The 19,953-nt window shown below is 28.5% G+C and overlaps 1 long non-coding RNA gene and 1 pseudogene across 3 annotated transcripts; one reads left to right on the top strand and one right to left on the bottom strand.

The window, feature by feature from the left end:
• Positions 1-1,180: 1,180 nt before the first annotated feature.
• On the bottom strand, positions 1,181-10,717 carry LOC136986591 (uncharacterized). Of its 3 annotated transcripts, XR_010882514.1 has the most exons (5): positions 10,677-10,717; positions 10,368-10,432; positions 6,249-6,364; positions 2,422-2,536; positions 1,181-1,571 (listed from the first exon to the last, which is right to left on the bottom strand). It is a non-coding gene; the product is annotated as an uncharacterized lncRNA (long non-coding RNA). The 3 variants fall into 3 exon arrangements; XR_010882504.1 differs by lacking the exon at positions 10,677-10,717 and having other exon boundaries at positions 10,368-10,489; XR_010882515.1 differs by lacking the exons at positions 6,249-6,364; positions 10,368-10,432; positions 10,677-10,717 and adding an exon at positions 2,725-2,796.
• On the top strand, positions 3,744-5,799 carry LOC136986512 (rab GDP dissociation inhibitor alpha pseudogene; annotated as a pseudogene).
• Positions 10,718-19,953: the final 9,236 nt, after the last annotated feature.

Genomic DNA, 19,953 nt, shown 5'->3' with positions numbered 1-19,953 from the left:
TAGAAAATAAACAAGAAGTGAAACTTGGGAACATATATTCTTTCATTGTATAAAATTTCAAGTAAGTAAGAAAAAGTATTTGATAAGATTTAAATCCTAGAAACATAATCAATGTGTCCTGTTTTTCTGAAAACAATTATTATTGTATATTTTATTTTATATTATGTTGGAGTAGACTATTACATTAATTTGTTAAACTGTAATAACTTCAGTTTTGTGTTTCATTTTGTAATATCTTGTATTAATTTATTATATTAACTTATTTTGTTGCACTAACCTCACTCTATGTAACCCCCTTGTAAAGAACTAAAGTAAAAACAATTAAGAATTATATATTGTTAATAAAATAAAATTTTTTCATATAAATTTTTTGTTCTTTTTTTTTGTACAAATTAAAGTTTTAGATACTATTCATCACTGTAATTTTCTGAATTGTTATTCAATTTTGTTGATTTATCTACAAAGTATGAAAGAAAATATAATTTAGAAATGATAAACATAAATTTAATTATGTTATTCAAATTTACTTTATTTAAAATATAGATTGATATTGAAAATAATAAAGTTGTAATTATATTATAAATCTAAGTTTACAAAATTTAAAAAGCAGAATAAGGAAAATACATTATGATTATGTTTAGTGATTACGTTTTAAGTGAATATGTTTACTCTTAATTTTAAGTTTCATGAAACTTAAAAGTAAGAGTAAACATATTAACACACTTTTGACAAAGATCATCAAATGTAAAAGAATTTGAAGCTATTTTGCAATAATTTGTGAGATTTCCATCATCATAACCAAATCACCAAAAATTAAATTTTAAACAATTTTATGACAAAAAACATGAAAAAATACAAATTGTTACTTTCATTTTTTAAATCAGTTGCATTCTAAAACTTAAAACAGAACAGTAATTAGTAATTGTGTATTTTGTAAATATACAATTTTTTTATATACTCTTCAGTAAGGAAATATAGTTTTATTTATACAATTTTCAAGTGTAGCTGTATAAACAATGGGAATTTTGTGTGTTTTATATGACACGGGGGAATCCGAATCCGTAGAGGATAAATTATCATATGACATTTTATACATGTTCTTTTGTATTTTATTTATAAACAATTTTCTCAACATACATTTTTCTTGTTATAAAACTTAAGGATATAGATTCTTCTTAAATAATTTAGAAATGATAAACTTTAATTAAAACTTTTGAAATTACATTTAATACTTATAACAGTGCTTTCAGTTTGATCAACTAGTTTCAAACTAGTTCATTTCATTGTCAACTGTAGATGATTGGGTGCATCTGCAAACATAAATTTAAGTCTATAAGCTTCTGCTACAAGAAGATTCATTTCTTCGTTACCCAGCGTAACGTTTGTAGATTCTGAAGTGTTAGCATTTTCTCTTTCTGTTACACCAAGTGAATTATGAGATTGAAGTGGTTCTCTAGTAGACAGCCTCTGTGAATAGGAATGTGGCATTTGTCTAATTCCTAGTCCTGGACCTTGAGGGTGCATATGTGAAATGACTGGAGGGAAAGGATGACAAGAAGGTGATGATGCATCTAAATATATATTCAAATATAAGAAAAAATTTTTGCACCTACATAAATTATTAATTTAGTATAAAATTCACATTTTAACTACAATAATTCACAGACAATTTATACAAAATATTTCAGAGAAGATTTTAATTTAATTTTTACATTTAATTGTATTATTTGTTGATTAATTTATAAACTGATTGAATAAAAGATTTAAAACTAAATAAAAGTTTGATAATGGTTTAATAAAGAAGTATTCTTGGAAACTGCAAAATTTAATTTCATGTTTTTAGCAACGTTAAAAATTAATAACAAATATTTATATTACATTATAAATATTTTTACTTTTATTAAAAAATTAGACATGCTGTAAGAAAGTAATGTTTTTAGATTTTTTAAAAAATGTAAAAATGCCAGACAATTTTTTAAAATTGATAGGTTCCAGTCTCTATTTTCTTTGTTTTATTCACACTGTGTATTTGTTTGTTAGGGTATGTCATTCATTCTTAAACAGTTATGCAATTTAATGAATATGATCTCTACATTGGAAACCTCTCTATCAATGACAATTTTTCTACTTACATACTTTCTATTTGCTTATCATTTGAACTAAAATATACATTTTAACAATGCTGAACTTAGATTAAGAATAAACCAAACTGTATTTCAATGTTAAAGTTGTTTACTTGCAAAATTACAATTTCATATTTCAAAATGTCTTCAGGTTGAGCATATACCATTCAATATACAATTTTTGATAAAAGTATATTAACAGATTCCAAATGTGTCATTTGGTTTATTTTTAATCTAAGTTTGGTGTTGTTAAAAAGCATATTTTTATTTACTACAAAAACTTCAAAATGGTTCTCACTTTTAAAGATGAAGTGACTCATCAATATCTATTAAGTTCCCATCAGCACAGTTTAATTCCTAAATGGATCTTCATTAAATACATCTCCATTCCACAATGTATCAGGCTGACTGTTCTGAAGGTAGAATGAAAATTATTGGCTAAGCTCATCACTGAAAAAATGGGGAAGAGGGAATGGGAAATATAAGAAATTTACATCAACTTTACAAAATTGATGTAAATTTGCTAATTCTGTGATGTATTTGTGTGTAATTCATGGATATTCATCAATGTCAAAAGAACTGTTTTTTTTAAAAAGTTTACCTGAATTTAAAGGTTTCAATAGTCTATGAATCTCCTCTTCCAACAGTTCATATGTATATAAAGGAAACTTGATCCCCTGCTCTTTGTTCATTGTGCCTAACTAGTAAAGTGTTAAAAATGTTAAAATGTTACACTTTTAAAATAAATTATGGCTCTATATACAAAACTTTTCTGATAATAATATATATAAATATTAATCACGTATCTCAAGTGTAATATTTAATAAAATACTGTATGCAATTAAATCAAAATTAATGAAAAATTTATTACAACAAAACTTATTTATTTTGAACAAAACTTATATATTGGTAAAGATCCCTAAATCCATGACAATATCATATCAACTTTGTTTAAATTTAACTGTCATATTCTTTTTACACTTTTTAAAATGATATGATTCTAGTACCGCCTTTAAGATATCTTAGTTCCTATAAGATTTTTAATCTCCTCATGTGATAATATGCCATTAATATTGTTCCGAACTCTGGATGGAATGTTATAATGCTATAGATTTTACTAATCACTTAATGGAAATTTCATTCTATGTTCTAATTAGTACTTTGTTATAAAAAAACAAAAAGTTAAATTTTTAAAAAAATTAAAAAAATACTATTTAGAAATAATTATTACAGAAAAATAATTCATTTAAATTTTATTACTTTATATAAAAATACAATCAAAATATATAATGAATTTTTAAGTATTCTTACCTATATTATCATGGGACAAATAAGCATTCTATAATCTAATAATTACAACACTATCTGCTGAAAATAATTTATTTCCCTTAGTATTCCAGCATAATGCATTGATGTTTCCATTATGACCTTCTAATTCCATATGAAGTTTTGATTCACCATTTGATTCTATAGTCCAAACTCTAATAATTTTTGGATATATACGATTAAAGATTAGAAATAAATTTGGCACTTGAGGTAAGTGTTAGGCACCATCTCTTATTAGAATTATTAATTATAATAATTTAAATAATTTTAGATTAAGGTCGCATTTTGTACTGGCTTGAGCAGCCATTCATCTGCTGGCAGTGTGGCTGGTTCACTGATAAAAGTCTGAAAAAAATTAGTTGTATTTCGGATCCAAGCTTTAAAATCTTTTCGTTAATAAAATCATGGATGAAGAATACGACGCTATTGTTTTAGGTACTGGTCTTAAGGAATGCATCCTTAGTGGACTACTATCAGTAAGTGGAGAAAAAAGTTTTACACATTGATAGAAACAAGTATTATAGAGGTGAAAGTGCTTCTATTACTCCACTTGAAGAATTATTTGCAAAATTCAATTTGCCATCAGCACAGTTGGATGAATATGGACGCTCAAGAGATTGGAATATTGACCTTATTCCATAGTTTCTCATGGCTAATGGTCAGTTAGTTAAATTGCTCATTCACACTGGTGTAACACGTTAACTTCCTTCAACAGATTTAAATTCCAGGTATGTTTATAAAGATGGAAAAATTTTTAAAGTTCCTGCAGATGAAAAAGAAGCTTTAGTATCAAATCTCATGGGTATGTTTAAAAAAAGACATTTCAGGAACTTCTTGATTTTTATACAAGAATTTAGCATGGAAGATCCAAAAACATGGAAAGATATTGACCCCAATAAAACTAATACTGCTCAAATGTATGAGAAGTTTGGATTGGATAAGGATACAGCTGACTTTACTGCTCATGCCTTAGCTTTGTATCGAGATGATGAGTATTTAAATAGACCTTGTGTTGAGACAATTTTAAAAATTAAGCTGTACAGTGACTCTCTGGCACGATATGGAAAAAGCCCATATTTGTATCCACTTTATGGTTTGGGAGAACTGCCACAAGGATTTGCACAATTGAGTGCTATTTATGGTGGTATGTACATGTTGGATAAACCTATTGATGAAATTGTCCTGGAGGATGGTAAAGTAGTTGGTGTATGTTCTGGAAAAGAGATTGCAAAATGCAAACAAGTATATTGTGACCCATCCTATGTTCCTGATCATTCAGAAAAAGTAGGACAAGTTGTTTGTTGTATTTGTTTGATGAACCATCCTATTCCAAATTCTAAGGATGCATTATCTTGTCAAATCATCATTCCACAGAAACAAGCAGGCCAAAAATCAGATATCTATGTTTCATTAGTATCTTACACTCATCAAGTTGCAGCTAAAGGTTGGTTTGTAGCTATGGTTAGTACTACAGTGGAAACCAATAATCCAGAGAATGAGATTAAGCGTGGACTTGATGTATTGGGACCAATCAGACAAAAATTTATATGGGTGAGTGATGTTTATAGACCAAAAGATGATGGCAGAGAAAGTCAGATATTTATCTCTGAATCTTACGATGCCACTACTCATTTTGAGACTACCTGTCTTGATGTATTGGATATCTTCCATAGAGGTACTGGAGAAGATTTTAATTTCTCTAAAGTCAAGCATAACTTAAGAGACGAACAAGATTAGAAATTTCAAATAGCTCTTTCACGACCCATTTTGTCATTAGAGATATCCTTTCTATACAGTTCTCTTTAAACTGCTGTGATGATGAAGTTTCAGGAGAGTTTCCAGAAATCAGCTTTATATGTTTTATTTTTTATTTTTAATTGTCTTTTGAAAAATTGGTGTATGTATACATAATTCAAATAAGAAGGGAGCAAAGTGTCCAATAGGGAATATTGTCCTAGGCTGTAAAATCTTGTCTTTTCACACTGCATTTGTTTCAACAGTTAAATTGTAAAAATAGTAATGTGACCCTATAAATGTTACAATAACCATCTGATTTTTGCAATGGTTAATGTAATCTTAAAAGGTCGACATACGCTACATCATATTCAGCCTGTGTAAAACAGTTAAATGTAGTGATATAAAGCTCCGCACTGCATCACAGCAACTAGCAACCATTTACATGCCGTGAAAACATGGGAAATGTATTGTATTGATTTTCAAAGTCTGTTGGCTGAAATTAACATTCCTAACAGAATGTGTATCTAGTAAGAATGCTTATTATTTTATTGCAACTTTGAGAAATGGACATTTGAATGTGGCTTTTACCTTAAAATTGCCACAATGGAACAACATAATTTTAGATTAAACTGGAAGAAAAGGCTAACGCTTACCTCAGTGCCAAATTTATTTTTAATCTTTAATCGTATATATCCAAAAGTTAGCCCGATTATTTATGGCAGTTGGTGATGTATTGGCTTAATGTTATCGGGTTTAGTGTGATGTTCATTTCTAATAATTTTATCATAACTATACTATCACTAACTATAACTGAAGGATACTTTGGATGAAATTTTGAACAATATACAAAGTGTGGATGAGGCAAAACTGATATTAATCAGAATGCAAAATCATTTATAGACCAAATCCTATAATAAATTATTAATAAAACTTTATATTCATTTTAAACAATAAAAAATATGGTTTAAAGAATGCAAACATTTATTACTTTAAATTTACAATTTTCATATTTATAAATAAGACTACAGAAAGAATTAAGTAAACTAAAATTGAATGTATTACCTCACAGTACTATCACCATAAGCAGATGCCAGTAAAGAATCATCATTTGACCAATCTAAATCATATATAATACCAGAGTGAGCTTTTACTTGATTGCGTAAAGTTCCTGATGGAATCTATTTAAACAAATTTAATATCATTTAATATTTTAATCATTAGGTTTAAATAATTATTTATTAATATTTGAATAACTTTCTTTTATAATTATAACTAATATCATCAAATGTTAGATATATAGATATGTGGCAAAATTGAAATTTTGTAGTATGAAAAATCTTCAAATTCAAAAGTACTATTATTTATTTCGAAATAAGAACTCTAATTAGTATCTTTAAATAGATTCTAATTGAAATTTCTTAAAATCTTTTAGTTATATTGTACAATTATATTCTATAATAATTTTTAAAGTAAATATAACAAATCATAAAAGAAATAAATATTGCTTCAAAAAATGAATGTTTATTTATAAATGACTAAAGACATTCAGAATAAGCAATATACATGATTAAATCTATGGAATCTATTTAAACAAATTATAGTCAATATAGTTCAAATAAATAAATCAACTAACCCTGTCACAAGATTGTCTCTTAACAATAAACTAGTTCATGACCAAATCTTTAACACCTTTATATCAAAGAAACAGCAGAAATTACTGAAAAATTGGGAAAACATACAGATTGCATTAGACCTCACTAAAGACTCACGAAAAAGAAGAAAACACCTACTACCTATGTATTATGAATTAAGAAAACAAAATCAGCTAGTTAAATTATGCAACGTTTTAATAGTAGATCGAAACAGAATAACTTATATAATTAATACAGATCAACCAGTTAATGTGGATACTTTCTTACCTATCTCCCTTTTATCATATTTATCAAGGTGATATATACTTCAAAATAGTCCTAACCAAGTAAAAGCTATTACAAACGAACATCCAACTATTGTTATAAACTGGAATAGTCAAGGTTTAAAGAATAAATTATCAACTCTTTTAACACTTTGAAACAACACTTTTAAAAAATAGTAAAGACAGCAGAACTTTTTCGATTCAAAATAGATATATGTGATAATAACAAGATAATAAACTTTGAAAAATGGAAAAAATTTTTATCAGCGTTTTCCTGTTATTCAAGATATCTCCAATTTACTGCTTAATTATATTCCAAATAATGATTATCTTAACGATAAATTTACAATCAAGGAACTAAATGATATTATAAATAAAACTCGCAAAGACACATCACCAGGAAGTGACCTTATCCCGACCAAATTCTTAAAAACACTACCAACTCAAGAAAGACTAAAATTGTTACACCTCTTAAACTCTATGTACAAATCAACCAATTATCCTGACTCTTGGAAATCAGTAATACTCACAATGATCTACAAAAAGGGTGATAAACTTTCTCCAGATAACTATAGGCCGATAGCATTAATGTCAACGTTAAGAAAGGGCTTTACATCACTTTTAGCTATAAAATGTCAGTACTGGACCAAGTTAATGGATCTCTAAGCAAAGTTTCAATACACCTTTTTTAAAAACAAAAACAGAATCTGATATTTTTTTTAAAATCATCTGTAATACAACTTCACCTGAGTAAAAAACATAGAAAAATTTATTCTGCCTTCATAGATATTCAAAAAGCCTTCGATTCTGTTTATGTTCTACTATTAGTACATAAGTTAAAAGCTAAAGGATTGGGAAACCAATTTGCAACTACAATACTCAAGCTATTTTCAACTAATAATGCAACTATTAAACAGGGTAAAACTGTTTCTCCACTATTGGCACAAACACAAGGAATACTTCAAGGTGATACTCTGTCACTTTACCTATTCAACTTCTATTTACTCGAAATCGATCAATCTTTCAAGGCTGTTCAGATGGGATAGAAATTAATGACAGAGTTTTCCACTATGCGTTATATGCAGACAACCTTGCTGTTTTTGCTCCAACAAAAGCTGCTTTACAAAGAAAAATTAATCATGTAAATGCTTACCTTAAATCAATTCATTTAATTATAAATTCTACCAAAACTAAATTTCTTATATTCCGTATTTGTAGAATCTCCAAAAGAGAAACTGTGCTATATCTAAATAATCACATATTGCAGACAGTAAATAAAATTAACTATTTGGGTGTCGTATTTGACTGGAACCTCACATTTAAATCACACCTTTCATACCTAAACAACAAGGTAAAACTCACCATAGATAATTTGATATACTTATACTCTAAATTAAAACTTCCAACTTGTTCATTCACATGAAGCTTTATAATTCCTTTATTAATTCGATCATATATTATGCATCTCCAATCTGGGAACTTGGGTATCTGTATAAACTAGAAACTTTTCATATTTACTTTCTCCGTAGACTGTTCCATCTAGAAAGAACTGTTCCAGGTTACGCAATCCGTCACGAAACTAACCGTATCTGTTCCTTCCCATTTTTTATAAAAAGAATCATTAAATTTTATTACCGTTTAAAATTTAAAAGTGACACTAATATCACCTTTCTAAATAATGAAATATTTAAAAGCAGCAAAAAACAAACAACTATGGCAAACTAAATTAAATAAAATATTAAATTCTTTGGGGTATCAGATTTGTTATTTAAAGATAGTATCCAGGATTGGAAACTTGGTTATACCATGCTAATAGATTCAGCTATCTCTCACTCTATAAATGCTGATCAAACCAGTTTAAATCATAATACTTATCATCTATGTACCATAGATGATAAGTATTTTTTCTGTCTGAAAATTCTGCACAACCTTATATGATAAAAACAATTAACTTCAACGTGAAAAGATTAATAATACAATTATGACTAAACAAATTTTTGCTGTATATTAATAATAAATATATTAAATTATCAAATAATTATTGTCCATGGTGTAATTCCAGAAAATCTTCAATTAACCATCTACTTCAGAAATGTCAAAGTCTATCAAATATACGTGACTCAATATTTCGAGAATGTTACAAGATAATACATACCAAGACTATAGGAATATTTTAAATAATTTGAATAAAAAAGATCTCTACAATTTATAAAACTATTTTATCAAAGCGACAGAAATGTTAGAAAGTTAACTCAGCAGAGTCAACTTATGATAATACTGTTAAGTTGTTTGGATATAATGTGATAATTATCAATTATTGTTAATAATTATTAATTATGTTAATAATAAACTAATTTGAAATCTATTGTATAAAAATTCTTGACAGTTACATTATTGAATGTTCTATTATCAAAGAATTTGAATAAAATAAAATTATACAACCCCTGTAACAGAGATAATCCTTTTTTGTTAATAAAGATTATTTTATAAAATAAAAATTAATCAAAGATAAATTTTTTAAAAAGAGATCCAATTTTACTTAAGAACTAATTCAGGAGCTTGGTTTCCTTCATACTGAGGACAATATTTAAGATGAAAACAAGATACTTCTTTATGATTAGTTTTACATTTACTCTGAATAGAATTTATTAAAATATTTTGGATGCATAATTCCATTCTTGCATACACAGATATAACTGGATGAAATCTATATAGATAAAAATTAAAGTATCTAAGTAGACAATCTGTGTGTAACATTACATTAATCAAATAAATTTTAGTTTTTTTATTAAGCTACTAAAGTATTTTAATGATTAAAATATCTATATGTTCCACAAAAATAATATTTTGAGTTCAACTTTCTTCATAAAAATATACAGCGCCATCTTTCGTTTAAAATAAATAATCTTATAAAATTGAAACGACTAGCGATATTTATAATGTGCCGCCATCTATCGCAAATATTTTGAATTATTTTAACGTATTTTTCGAAAAATCGTAAATAAAATACATTTTTATTAAGAAATTTGCTAACATTCTTACAAAATAACAATAAGTCATAGTCATAATTATAGAGCCAATTCCATGTTTAAATAATCAAAGTATCTATATTAAAAACAACATTTGGATCGAAAATAATTTAAATAAAAATGTTTTTGATATACTTTAATACAAACATATCATAACTTATTCGCTTGTTAAAAAATAAATCATATGAAACATTTATAAAAGAATATAAAAGCTTTATAAACGAAATAAGACAGTACCCCAGTCACGTGACACCACACTTCCGCTACGTCACCCTAGTCTGACGTCACCGTTTAAATATCCGCTTTAAAAGGACAAAGAAAAATTCAAACAAAGAAATATAACTATAAAACTAATACTCTAAAATGAATTAATAATACTCTAAAATGAAAATATATTAATTAAAATATACAAATTAATTTAATATAAGCAAAACTTTTTAAAAAAGTTGTAATATTGCTAGAATTTATATATAATTAATATCTACCAATTAATTAAATACACAAATTATATATTATAACAAACTAAATACATATGAAAGAACATACCATGTAGAATCTTCTACAAGTAAAAACGTGCTTATAATGGCAGCACTGTCGATTCGATAGTTGGATAAATAAAACCGTTGAAAAAATTTACTAAAATTAAAATTAACATAATTTACGATAAATGTAATAAACTAATACTTTAATATAACATAGAATTAATAGTATACTATCAAATAGTACATTAACCAATCTTAAAATTTAATTAGATTAGATAAAATTGCAATTAATTTACAGATCATTAACGTAAACAAGAATATACGAATTTTTTATAAAAATAATACAAAATATTAGCAAATAAATAATACACCAAATAAAAGTACACATACTTCCATATTAAAATTATCTGTTTTCATATTTTTAATACAAACGGTTGATTTTATACGAATTTTTTAAATAATATATGTGAATTGAACCCCATGACCTTGGAATTGGCCTGAGGGTACCAACTCCTGAATGGTTCGGCATTCCGTGAGGGTAAACGGGATAAGAAGGTCAGGATACGCGTGACCTACTTCTTGAGCCGCCAGTCTGGGGTATTTTGAGTCGCATGTTTTAAGCAGACTTGTACGAGCAGTCAGTTTTATACGACATTAAATTTAAACTCCAGAAATTACATAAATCCAGTGATTTCCAGTCAAAATTATAATAATAATTTCGGATTATTACGCATCCCCAATTTTATGTAACTTTTCGATCAAATAGTTTAAAAGAAACAATCATCCACATCACTCGCTGTCGTGAATGAAACTAATTAAACAGGTGCGAAAACTGATGCAATTACGTATATAAGCACTTCGTAAAGTAATGCAATAACATAAGTTATCCAAAATTTTATTTTAAAGCATTTACCAATACAATATTAATGCATTAAAAAATAAATACTGGACTAACGTTTAATTAATGAACATTTTTGGCTTTACAAAGGCTTAAACGTCATATTTTCCTAATTATATAAAATTTAATCAAAAAGGATAATATTAAACACAATTTGATGATATTTTTAACAGAGCTTATCTGAGACATAACTTCTTTCTCTGTAAACACACAAGATACAAATGTAATAAAATACCATTTTCGGAAGTCAGCAGAATTACGCATAAATGAGCTTTTGCTTCCATACAGTTTTTTTACATTCAAAGTACTGTTCCTATCTCTAGCAAAAATATGTAATCTCACTGACAGAAAAGTTGAGATTAACAGTTCAAACTGAGATTCTTCGAAATGAAGCTGAACAACAAATAATTTAATGTAAGCTCACGTATACACTCAAACCTGTTTTTGTGCGGTCTTTTTTTGTGCGGTATATGAAAATTTCAATCAAATTGGAACATAATCGATTCCTGTAAAATTTTTTAAAACTCTATTGGATGTTTTCTATGACATCAGCAGGTTTTTTCATTTTTATTCAGTAAAATTTTTTTCTCATACGTTTTTTTCGGTCCCCTTTCATTTTAATAGCATAAAAATCATAAATATTATGTTATATTTGAACAGATGCGGTAAGTTAGCTCTCCTCCAGCTTTAGACTGTAGGTGTGAAATTTCACGCCTTGTTAAATGAAATAACACTTTCTGCAGCTATATTTATCAAATAAAATCATTTGTTAACGATTATTTTTAACTTTTTAATGTTAGATTGGTATTTAAGTGGAAATAATTAATTAATATAAAAAATAAAATTCTTAGAGGATTTTTTCCCCCATTAGGGATTGCAGAAAAAGGCTCAAGGAGTTAAAAAAGCAATTCCTAGTTATTTCGTACGGTTATCACGTAGAAAAGTCTCACGTATTTTCTACGTGAGACTTTTTTTATGCCGTCTCTATCCACCGCATAAAAAATACTTTTTAATTGTGTTGCGAAAACTATTTTTTATAGCTACTCGTGAAGTTTTGTGCGATTTTTTTATGCGTTTTCTTTTATGCGGTCCCTATCCACCGCACAAAAACAGGTTTGAGTGTACATCTCAAAGACAGTACCTATAGAAAAATACATAATATACACTACTCTCACATAGTTTAGAATGTTCAGTTGGCTGCCACTTATCCCGTCTGCAGTTCTGCACCCATTTCGCTTTCCTCTGCTTATCTGCAGGAAATCTAAACAATCGAAGGTCGGTAGACTTACTTTTACAATTAGGTGCCACAGAATAACCCATTGTTTAACGTTCTGAGTACGTATATACGTAATAATAGTCGACTCACGCAGGGACCACGTATGGTGATCTCTATCGATATGCCCCAACATGGCCGCTGCCGCATAGAATCACGGGAGCGTGTCCTGACCTTCTTATACAGACCTTGACCTTAACTTGCTGTTTGAGGGTCGTGAAAGTTGTGCAAAAGCACTTGCCAGATTTTTTTTATTTTTATAACTTAAACAGTCGTTAAGTATCGTACTAGATAGACGCGATTGTTTATTATATAAGATATAATATATAATACTTATTAAATAAACAATAGAACTACAAGAATTAGGAAACTTTGCTTTTATGCTATTTTATTAATTGTATTGATTAAAATTTTTTTGTACTTTATTGTGTAGTACGTGGAAAGATTATATAACAAGCGAGAAAATTAAATTTTAAATCTACACATGAATGAATACAATGGAAATGTATAACGCGTGAAAGAATGGAAAGAAGTAATTTCTAGCGCCATTTTTGTATCTTTATTCTCTTGTGTGATTTATATTCAGGTGTCATATATAAGGATTCCATTAACCTCATAAAACTTGTAATATTCCTTTCTAAGAGAGGGGAAATCCATTCTTTACCTTACACTTCACGACAAATTATTACATTGCTGTGAGTTTTACTGTTATCAGAGTTCCCATTTGCAACAGAATGACAGCATGGGAAATGACACGCTCCTCTTGGAGGATGGTTTATGGCACGGTCGGGAAAGACTCGCTTTAGCTCATATGCGCAAGATATTATTTATAACAACAGTGGCGTAGCGAACATAACTGGCGCCCCCTCTCTCTTCAGAAACACATATAGTTTGTCTTGGAGACCATTTGGGCGCCCCTCTGCGAGTGGCGCCAGATGCATGATACACCTCCTTGCCCCCCTCGCTACGCCACTGTATAACAAAAGGTTCAAAGTAAACGATAATATTATTTTAAGGTGCGTCTATTCAGCATAAAATGACTCGATTAAATAAATTTTAATTAGTTTATAAGTTAGTAATAATGTTGTATATTCGTGTAAATATTATACCAAAAGTTGTTTATTATTTACTGTTACTGACCCTGTTCGAAATATGACTCATCATACTCTGTATCTTTCCTCCCTCTTGACTTATAATTTCTAAAATATTGTTCAAAACTTTTCTCTCAGCTAACGCTACATGATTTTTAAATTTGATGTATAAAATAATACTAAAATCACTATAAATTTATTATTCACACTACATTTTTATATGAAAAATACTTAAAACAGTGCAAACTCTAATAATTAAATAATAATTACCACAAAAGTTGTTGAAATTGTAGTCCTCTCAGCGAAAGAGTAGACACCAGTCAGTCTGAGCTGGAAGGGTTTATGTCAGATGAAGGGGATGGAAAGAGACAGGTGAAAGTTGACACGAAAATCAGATTTCTTTCGGCTGGCTTTTTTTTTTTTTTTTACATTTTTAAAACGTTTTTATACTATTTTTATCGTAAATAATTTTAGTTTTACTTTTTTTTTACAAATTTTATTACTGTAATCCACGTGTCTCCTATATCTTTCATCTGACGCAGACCTTCCCGTTCAGACTGACTCATGCTGCTCGGTTTCAGATTAACAATAACAAAAATCCAGCGACCAGTTGCGTAACACACCCGGCAACATTTAAAATTTTTGTGGCGCCATCTGTTTCGATATTTTATTTAAAAAATTTTTTATATTTTTAATTATTATAAAATGCTTAATTTTGAGGTATTTTTAACTCTTTCCGATCTGCGGGCATTAAGAGGGCCTCTTTCAGCAAGGCCATTGTGGGTTCGGTAAGGTCTACAATGGAGCATAGTAGACCTTGCCGCTCCGGCCGGGTGATGAGAGACGGTTGTCCGACATATCCGGACGGACCACCCTCCGAAAAATTCCTGGGGATATATCGACCTGTCTGAATTCGAATCCGGGTTTCCCCGAATGCTAGCTCCGCTTGGTCGAGCGCCCAGATAGGTTTTATAAAAGAATTGTAAATGCTAATAACCAGTAAAATTATAATTAAATCCGACCTTACTCGAGATATGACACACGACTCCCTTTATATTCCCGTTGACTTTTAACCATCGAAATTTAATTGCATCAATCCCTCTAATACACAAACCTCTGCAAAATTTCAGAAATTTTTGACAAAAAGCAACACAGGCGTTATTAAGCTTCAAACAGGGTGAACAAAATCGTGCACCCATACATAAACACGCACTAACATCCAAACTAGGGATTGTATACCGGTTTACCGATTTACCGGTTAACCGATAAATTGACAGAAAAAAAAAACATTTGGTAAACTTACCGGTAATTTTTTTAAATTTACCGGTAATTCGGTAAATGAAAAATCCATACTAGAAATTTTTATGTAGAAAATATTGTGTTTATAGATATTTAAAAGGGCTAAACGGACATTGAAAATATTCCTTATTTCAAAGGAATATTTTCTACATAATTGAAAGGGCTAAAGGGCTAAGGGGCCTTTATATTTGAAAGGGCTATTTGAATAGCCCTTTCAAAATATCAAATATATTGATATTTGAAAGGGCTAAAGAGACATAAAAACTGCAGAGCACAAATCACAATTTGTGCTCTGCAGTTTTTATGATTTTTAAAGGTTTAAAATCTTTACAATCAACGTTTTTCTTAAAGAGTAAGTAAATATCTCCTTTTTTAATATTTAAAAATAATACGTAAATATTTCACGTATTTTTTAAATTAATAGCAATTTTGAATACACCACATTATGACGACATCAATGCAATATTATTGTAAAATAACATTAAAATTTGAACCTTAAATAAATTTTTTTACTTCTAACAACTGTTTAAAATAATTAAATACAAATATTTATTACAAGATCGTAATATTGTTGTGTCGTAAGGTTGTGCAAAATATGTATTATTCTAACCCTATTTTCTTGGGGAATCTTGGATTTAGTCGAATTTATGGACCTGCGCCTGCTGAAGTATGCGCAGAATTAATAGAAAATAAATTAAAAGAATATCAAATTTCTTTGAAAAATATTGTCTGCATAACATCGGACGGAGCTGCCGTCATTAAGAAAACCATGAAATTACTCAATAAAAACCATCAGTTATGTCTTGTACATGGATTGCAAATTGCAATCATAAAAGTTCTTTACAATATAAGCACATCAGATGTGCAGGATGATGATGAATATAATGCTAATTTACTACTTACTGCAGATTCTGATTCTGATAATTCGGACATTAAATACGATAATTTTGAAATAAACCAAGAAACTACTGGCTCTACCGAACTTACTCTACAAAATGCAGAATTAAATTCTTTAATTACAAAAGTACGGCAGATAGTAAGACTTTTTAGAAAATCGAAAACCAAAAATACATTACTACAAAAATATGTCAAAGAAATTATTGGAAAAGAACTTTCTTTAATTTTAGATTGAAAAACCAGGTGGAATAGCTTACTAAACATGCTGGAAAGATTTTTATTACTTAAAGATGCTGTCCGAAAAAGTCTAGTAGATTTCAAACTGGACTTAGATTTCAATGACAAAGAAATAAAATTACTACAAATATAATCTCAAGCCTGCAACCCATTAAGTTAGCCGTTGAAACACTGCAATGAAAAGACTAATTTATATGTAGCCGATGTTACTTTGAAATTTATGTTGGATGAATTAATCAACCAAAATACATTTTTAAGCGTTGAACTGAAAAAAGCATTAATATATAGCATAAAGGAGAGAAGAACTGTTTATTCAGACATATTACACTATTTGACAGACCCTAATTTGGTTTTGTCGGGTCAAGAAAATTATGACATTTTTAATATAAACAGTAAAGCAACAATAATCAAAAGCATTGTTGAAATACTTTCGATTATTGTTGATAGTAGTCAGAGTCAAAGTCAGATAACGAAATTATTGATACTTCTACACCTAATGTCGAATTATCAATGAAACAGAAACTCTATGACCTTATCAAACAAAAAACAGAATGTCAAGAAGAGTCAGTTCCACAAGCAAAAAAACACGAAAGATTGGAAACAAATACAGTAGAGCGTCGATAAGTGGAACCAATTGGGGACTGGGGTCCTTCCAGTTAATGATTTGTTCCAGTTTCCGACTTTGTACGAAAAAATACATTAACCTGTCCGATGTTCAAATTTTTCTCCGTTGCGTATCGCTTCCTGTTGTATTTTTCTCCGTTGCGTGTCGCTTCGTGTTGAATTTTTGTCGATTTTAAGCCTAACGAAAATTTTTATAATAATCATCGAGGCTATCGTATCGTTAAAAATTATTTCTGCATTTTGTACAAACCAAATAAATATATTAAAGAATATAAAAAACATGAAAATTATACTTTAGAAGTAAATTTAGTATCAAAAACATTCGATTCAGCACGACACAGTCCGACTGAAAATCGTTCCACTTTCCGGCCATTCCACTTACCGACGTTCCACTTATCGACGCTCTACTGTAGTAAAAAAAGAATTAGAGTACTTCTGCCAAGAAAAAGTACGGGGAAAGTATATTCAAATAGTATTTGATTATTTAATGACTATTCGTCCAACAAGTGTTGAATCAGAAAGGGTATTCTCGGGATCTGGTTTATTTTGTACAAAAATTAGATCAAAATTAGGAGATAAGACTTTAAATAATTTAAGTTTCTTGAGAAGTTATTTTTTAAAAAATGGTAATCAATAAAATGGTATTAGGTACTATATATTATTTCTGTTGTATTTTTATTTTTCTGTATTATTTTATTTCTGTTTCTAAAAGTTATTATTATAGTTTGTTTAAAATAACACTTTAATTTTTATAATTTTTATATTTATACCTTTGAAACAAAAAATGTGAAAAATGGAAATCAAAATGACATATTTTTTATTGCCTTAATTTTATTTTTCAGGAAAAAATTTACCGGTAATTTACCTGTAAACCGGAATTTTAATTTTCATTTACCGAATTACCTGTAAATGAAAAATTCGATAAATTTACAATCCCTAATCCATACATACAGAATCCCCTTTCCATTGTTTTCATTTCTCGACGTTTCAAGGTATCCTAAATCCAAAAATGTAAAAAATCTTGAGGGGTCTTTTCTTGACTGATTACCTTACTTTCCCGTTGTCATATAGACCATAACACGCGGAAAAGTAATCGGATGTAATTTTTAATCACATTTTATTTTTTTAAAAATCACGTCACTTCCGATCCAGATAGGAAGTTCTTATATAGTCAATCGGCGCCTCAAGCCCCTAAACTTTTCATGTCAATTCTTGATTTTCATCTATCTGACTCCATTCTCGAAATTAACAAAGGACGAACAACGGACGGACTAAAGTGGAAACGTAAAAAAGATCTGCAATTTGAAAATTGCAGCCCAATAATGCTGATTTTATTTGTTAAACAATTAATTTATTTAAACGAGAAGTAACAATAAAATTAGAAGAAGAATAAAGAAACTGTTTTATCAAGACATAAAAAAATAAGTAAAAAAAAATTAATACTTTTGTTTTTCCGAATAAAAGGAATCAGTAACGCGAAGTTATTAATTTACGATTTATATGACCATTAAATTAATAATATTACATAAAGATACAATCTAATTTATGTATAATGAAGAAAAAGTCGTTTAAAAGCGCAATTAAACGTACCAGTATTATAAAAGCTGACATAAAGTGACACATAGTAGCCACAGTATAATCTACTATGTGGCAAAATATATGACACATAGTAGATATATATAATTGCTCGAAAAAATTGAAAAATGACTTTGTAAAAAATTGACGTGTATGACTTTTAACTATTTTTAACTCTTAATTATAATTATATAACATAAAGAAATCATACAAAAGAATTAAAATTTTGAGAAAATTACTCTGCATACCAATGCTATAAAAAATAAAATAGTTTAATAACGAATATTTAGAAAAGCTTTGAAATTAGATTATGTAGAACAAGTAAAATTTCATTTAAAAAAAGTGTAGATATGTATATGTATTTCGGTTTTTCCACATTGATAAACACATAGTCTATAAGTAAAATGTAGAAAAACAAATTTTTCTCCATTAGGACTTTCCGGATTCGGTATATAATTTTAAAATTTTATTGACATAAACGGAAAACAGAACAATACAAACTTAATAACTGTTCTGCTGTTTTCCCCCCTCTATAAATAATTCTGTTCATTCTTTTAATTCGTAGAATTTCTTGCATTTTAGTTACAGTAGCCGTCTTCCGTATAAAATCACAAAATTTTAAGCGATAAGGCCTTGTTAGAAAATATTTAAACGAAAAACTATTGATATCCTTTGGCCATAAGTTCATTTTCTATTCGCCTTCTGATTTTATTGTGCATTAATCTTCGTAATTGGCCAAATTATATTGATATGAATCTTACCGTAAAGTGATGACGTGTTTTATGTCATATAATACGTGACTTTTATCCGAAAAAAAAGGGATCAAAAATCTCCCTGTATTCTTATATGTCAAGTCGCAATCTCCCACAGACAAGTAAATTTTTCAAACGGCCTTCATTATGCTACGGATAACCTCTAACTAGCCAAACTGTTGAATAAAAATGTTGTTTAATTAAACATATTATTATTTTTTGCTATAGCTAAGCAGTTTTTTTGCATGTATTAATGCTGAATATTTTAATTGTAAATGACTTATTTAAAACTTTTTTTTTAAATCTGACAAATAAATGGGAATTATAATTTAACATTTTTTAAAACCAGAATACGGCAAAAAAATTGAGGTCGAATGCCAAAGGCGCGTGACAGATTTAAACATTGAAAATTGTTTTTTTTTTTAATTGTTCTGTGATGAAATGAAGGTGCATCTTATATGCATTTCATAAGGCAATTTTACTTCATAAGGAGTAGAAATCAATGGACAATCAGATATTTTATAAGTATTTCTAAAGGGAAAGCTTCTCTACTCATTTTTTAAAACTCGTGAAGACCCACTAACACCATGCTTGAGTAATCCACAAACGATAAAAATGGATCACAGCATTTGAAAAGATTAGGTCTTCACAGCAAACCTAATCTTTCAGAAAATCCTAGAAAAACAGGAATGGAA

This window comes from Centruroides vittatus, unplaced genomic scaffold, assembly GCF_030686945.1.
Source record: "Centruroides vittatus isolate TY-2023 unplaced genomic scaffold, ASM3068694v2 contig_1012, whole genome shotgun sequence".
Taxonomy (NCBI): Eukaryota; Metazoa; Arthropoda; class Arachnida; order Scorpiones; family Buthidae; genus Centruroides; species Centruroides vittatus.
This window is presented reverse-complemented; position numbering and strand designations above follow the sequence as displayed.